Below are 5803 nucleotides of genomic sequence, written 5' to 3'. Positions count from 1 at the left end.
TATAAAAAAATAATTAATATATTTATTATTTTAAATAAAATAATCAATATTTTGAATATAAATATAAATTTAGAAAGTTCATATAGGCTCGTGAGCCTCAAAGTATTCGGTAAGTAAAGTTCGGGATTCGATTCGATACTTAACAAATCAAACTTGAGCACACCACTATTCGGTTCGGCTCGGTTCGATTACACCCCTACTCCTTATTAATTGTGCCGAAAAAATTAGGTCAATTGAAGTGAGATGAAGGGAGTATTAATTTGTTTATATATATAAAGTAGGTCATAACTATTAGTGAGATATATTAATTTTAGATATATAGAGGATGAATACAAAATAATAGATTAAAAAAAAAAGAACAAAATACTCAAAAGTCAGGTATGAATTTTCAAGTTCTAGACGAGAAGATACTCAAAAGTTAGAATTGATCTATCAAGCTCCATAGAGATGATACTTAACAGTCAATTCAGATATTTCAAACTCCAGACGAGATGATGCTCAGAAATTTGAGGTGGTTTGCCAAGCTCCCCGAGATAATGTTCAGAAGTTTGTTATAGTCTTTCAAGCTCCAAACGATATGATGTTCAGAAGTCAATTATAATCTTTAAAGCTCCAAATAAAATGATACTCATACGTCAGTTATGATTTTTTAAGCTTCATATGATGTTGCTCTGAGTTTGATGCTTATAAGTTAGTTCTGGTCCTTCAAGCTGCAAATAATGTTGCTCAGAAGTCGGTTGTAGCCTTTCAAGCTCTAGACAAGATGATGCTAAGAAGTTTGACGCTCAAAAGTCGAATATAGTCTTTCGAGCTCAAGATCATGATCTGATCTTATAAACTACATATTATATGATTCTCTGCTAACAGATATGATCATAATTTATTCCTCATCCATTCATTAAAAAATGTGCAATATTAATAAATCTCTTTTTACATACGGGTAATAGCAAATGAGGCTCATCAATTCTCCATCATATTTTGCATTAAATTTTTAATTTCTTCTTATTTTTCTAAAATCTCTAATTCCACGTCGACTTTTTATGATAGTTCATCAAATAAAAACTTATATAAAAAAGAGCATTTTTATTATTCTAACCAAAAATTAACATTTAATTGGCGCAATGGTTGAAGTTAATATTCTCTTTGTCCACGAAAATTGTAGTTATATTGCTACTTCTATTTGTTCATGAAAATTGTATTCTTTCATTTTTTTTGTGGAAACTACCCCTTATGTTTTAAATCTCATTCACAATCAAATTCACAAAATTCAGTCATTTAACACATCAATATTTGTGGATCTTTTTTTCCACTCAACTTTGAAGGGTCAATTTTTTTCACTTTATACGCATCTTTTAACTATTTATTAAAATCAGTGCCCCTCAAATCACACTATTATTATTTATTATTAGGACAAAAATATGCATTCCTTGAAGATTGAGAGATTAAAGCAAATTCAACGATAATAGCGCTATTAGTAGCCTTGCAGCCCTGATTTTTCAGGATTTGGAGCTATCTTGAAGACTATTAAATTTCGAAAAAAAAAGGAGATTGTCACAAAGATATGGATAAATATGAAGAATTATAGTCCTATTATAAGTCTAAATAGAGTCATATTCCTACTAGAATTCCTAATATTTTGCCTATAAATAGGGACATATATTCATTATTTAGGACACACAACTCTGTAATTGTAAACTCCCATCACAAATAGTGAAATATCTCGATCGACCCTCGGTGGATATAGATCTTTATGATCGAACCACGTAAATTCTTGCGTTCTTTTAGCTTTTTGTTAGAGGTGACATTTTTGGGCACAACCATTTTCATGGACGAATGGTGCATAAATATTTAAACTGTGTCACCAATTTGATTTGATTAATTAAAAAATAATTTATATATCTATAAACTATAATTATAAAAAATAATACTTCATGTGTCTTCTAAGAGTGCATCACAGTTCTTTTTTAATTTTCGTTCGTCCCATAAAAATTTATCACTTCCATTTTAAGACATGATCTCACTTTCTTTTTTTAATCATAACTATTTATTTCTACATAATCTCACAATCAATTCAACCACAATCACTCATTTTACTCAACATATTATCTATTGTCATTTTCTTAAAATTCGGGTCATCCTATATGTGATATATTCTTAGGACGTCCCTCTAGAATATGCTCGTTTTCTATTTTGAGTAAAAATATATATATATTTAATTGGTGTAGATCGCACCACTTTTTTTTCTATAAAGTAAGTTTATAATTTTCATGCTTTAAAAAAAATGAGCCTATTAAAATAAAACGGAGAAAGTAAATAACAATGTAAAATAACTTATGTTCAATTTTGATGGATTACGCGCTAATCAATAAAAAAGGAACGGGAACGGGATAACTCCGTCGACTCCAATTAAAGTCAAAGGTTTTTCATTTGGATATTAATATAGACTTGGGTAGTTTTCTTCTACGCGCAGCAAAGAGCATGCTCATGATATCGTAATTAAAATTTCAAAGTCAAGTCCCCGGGATGGCCTAGTGGTTGGGGTGGTTGCCTGTTATCCAAGAGGTCACAGGTTCGAGTACTCTCGGCCACAATAATCAATAGGTGGGGTGTGTGTGTGGTTTGTATTATTTATAATGTAATTTCATCAAAAAAAAAAAAAAAATTCAAAGTCAAATTCAATAAATTGGAATTGCTAGGCATAATTATTCAACTTTCGTGAGTTTTGTACATGATAACAACAATATATTCCCTTTGTCTATGATTAATGTAGGGCTGGAAATAGTTCTTCGTTCTTTTTTATTTAGTGGTTTTTTCTTGAATCTCTCCGAATATATATATATATATATATATATATTCGGAGAGGTTCAAGAAAGAACCACTAAATAAAAAAAGAACGGATAACTATTTCCAGTCATTCGATCATCAAGATTTACGGTGGATGCATCAACTTGTTAGATGAATGCAGATCCTGGGTTCGAATCCTGAAGGGAGCATTTTTTTAGTGCATTAATTTTAACAGCGAATGCATTAATTTTTACAGTGGATGCATTAGATTTGATATTTCTCACGTTCTCATAAATAATGTAGTTCTCTCTAGAACCACACCCTATATATATATATATATATATATATATATATATATATAGGGAGAGGTTCAAGAAAGAACCATAAATAAAAGAAGACCGGAGAACCATTTTCAGCCATTCGATCATCAAGATCTACGGTGGATGCATCATCTTGTTGGATGAATGCAGGTCCTGAGTTCGAATCCTGAAGAGAGCATTTTTTTTAATTTTTTTTAGTGCATTAGTTTTAACAGCGAATGCATTAATTTTTACAGTGGATACATTAGATTTGATGGTTCTCCCGTTCTCACAAATAATGTAGTTCTCTCTAGAACCACACCCTATATATATATATATATATATATATATATATATATATATATATATATATATATAGGGTTAGCTTATATTGAGATTTTAAATATTTTGAGATTTTGAGATAAATGAACATATCAATAAATTCTTTGAACATAACCAATATAACTGATGAACATATGAATCTATTTAATTTATTTAAAAAACACGCCACTTGTAGGGTTTAAACCCTAGACCAACGCGCGTTCATACAAATTAATTGACAAGTTCATCAAAATGTACTTATATGTTCATTTATCTCAAAATCTCAAAATATATATAAATCTCAATTGAACCAATTCCTATATATATATATATATATATATATATATATATATATATATATATATATATATATATATGGAGAGGTTCAAATAAGAACCACTAAATAAAATTAGAACAGAGAACCATTTTAAACCATTCGATCATCAAGATCTACGGTGGATGCATCATCTTGGTGGATGAATGCAGATCCTGGGTTCGAATCCTGAAGGGAGCAAAAAATTTATTATTTTCGGATGCATTAAATTTAATAGCGAATGCATTAATTTATATAGTAGATGCATTGATTTTAATGGTTCTTATGTTCTCACGATAAGTGTGGTTCTCACTATATGGAAGGGCGGGAAGGGCTAAAATAAGAGCATTTCTTAAGATATAAAATAAGAATCATTTTCAGCCCTTAGATCATCAAGATCTACGGTTGATTCGTAATCCTGTTGGATAGATTTATGGTCCTGAGTTCGAATCCCAAAGGTAGCAAAAATTTATTTTTCACAATTCATACATTTATACAACGAATTCATACGTGTTCTACATAAAATTCATACATTAAAAATTGCTCTTATTTCTTATTTTAATAGATTTTAATTTTTCTTTTTGCATAAGTAAGGGGGCGTGCAGTGGGCAACGGTGACAGGTACCTAACGGATCATCTAGTGTAATGCATATTTTTATGTGCAATTTTATGCATATTTGTGGTTAACTATATACATATTTGTGTTTAATTATATGCATAATCAAAGCGCTTACCAATGATTTTTTTTAATATTCTAAATTCATATTCTCATTTTTTTTTACTCATGCGTGTATTTTGCCTTGAAAGCCCTTTGCCACGTGTCGTGTTCTTAGTGCACCATATGTACATAATATATAGTCCATATTTGATATTACTACATACTACCTAAGAACACGATACTATAAGAACCCAACTATATATATATATATATATATATATATATATATATATATAATTCTGATTGTGTAAATGTTATTGATTTTTTTTTTTTTGTAATTCGACGAGTGGACATCCTTGTCGCTGAAATTCGCGCAGAATCTGTCATGTTTTGAAATATTTTAATCTAGCTCTGTAGTTCGCATTATAGCTCTCATGTACCTGTCAGAGATTTGATCATCACTCATTCCACACTTGGGAGAGTGGCGCGGCATTTGTCGTACGTAGATCGACTCCCACTATTTGACGTTCTTTTGAACGCGTTGAAAGTGAGACTTGATCTACTTGTTGTCGCGAGCAGGAGTGTTGGCAGGCCGAGCTTCGTTGAACCTTCGGGTTATTTTCCCCAATACATGAGTGCCTTTTGGTCGGAACCTTTGATGGAGTTGTGGGTAACCTTCGCTCACAACATACACACTAGCTTAGTCTCCGTTGAGGTGTAGCTTATTTGTGATCTCGTCGTCTTGTGGAGTGACGAAATTTTTGCTACATCATCAACTTGAGCGAAATGAGTTTTATTCAAGTTGATAGCATCGAGTCTCGTTACAAAAGCATTCGAGCCTTGAGAGAAAGACGAGAACTCCAATAGGGAATGCCTGAAGAATTGGCTTAGTTTTTGAAAAACTTGTTGAATTCACAAATCATTTTTGATAAGTGAAAGATGAGAAGAAGACAAAGTTCGAAAATTATACGTGTTTGATGTAAAGAAATGAATAGGAAATAGGTGTATTTATTGAGAGGTAAATGAAAAAAAAAATTGAAAGATGGTTGGTGTGCAACCATCAAATAAAAAATAAAATTTGAACTTTTTCAAAATTTTAATTTTTTTTAAAAAAAAAGAAACATGTGTAAATTAATATGTGTCGATATCTTTTCTTCATGCCCGATTCTTATTTTGGAGCTTAGATCGAACCCTCCACTCTTTCAGGGCCGAAGGCGACCCGCCGGGACTGTGGTGGGGATGCTTTAAGCTATTATTAACTCTAAAGACAACTCGTTTTCACCCTAAATTGAGCTACTACAAATATGGAATCTACGAGAGCATACAAATAATGTTATTTTCACATATAACTTAGAAACAATATACTCACATGGTCATTTTGAAGAAGGAAACACAATATTGGGCCACTAAATGAAAAAACACAAAATC

Source organism: Salvia miltiorrhiza, chromosome 8 (genome assembly GCF_028751815.1).
Source record: "Salvia miltiorrhiza cultivar Shanhuang (shh) chromosome 8, IMPLAD_Smil_shh, whole genome shotgun sequence".
NCBI classification, from domain to species: Eukaryota; Viridiplantae; Streptophyta; class Magnoliopsida; order Lamiales; family Lamiaceae; genus Salvia; species Salvia miltiorrhiza.
This window is presented reverse-complemented; position numbering follows the sequence as displayed.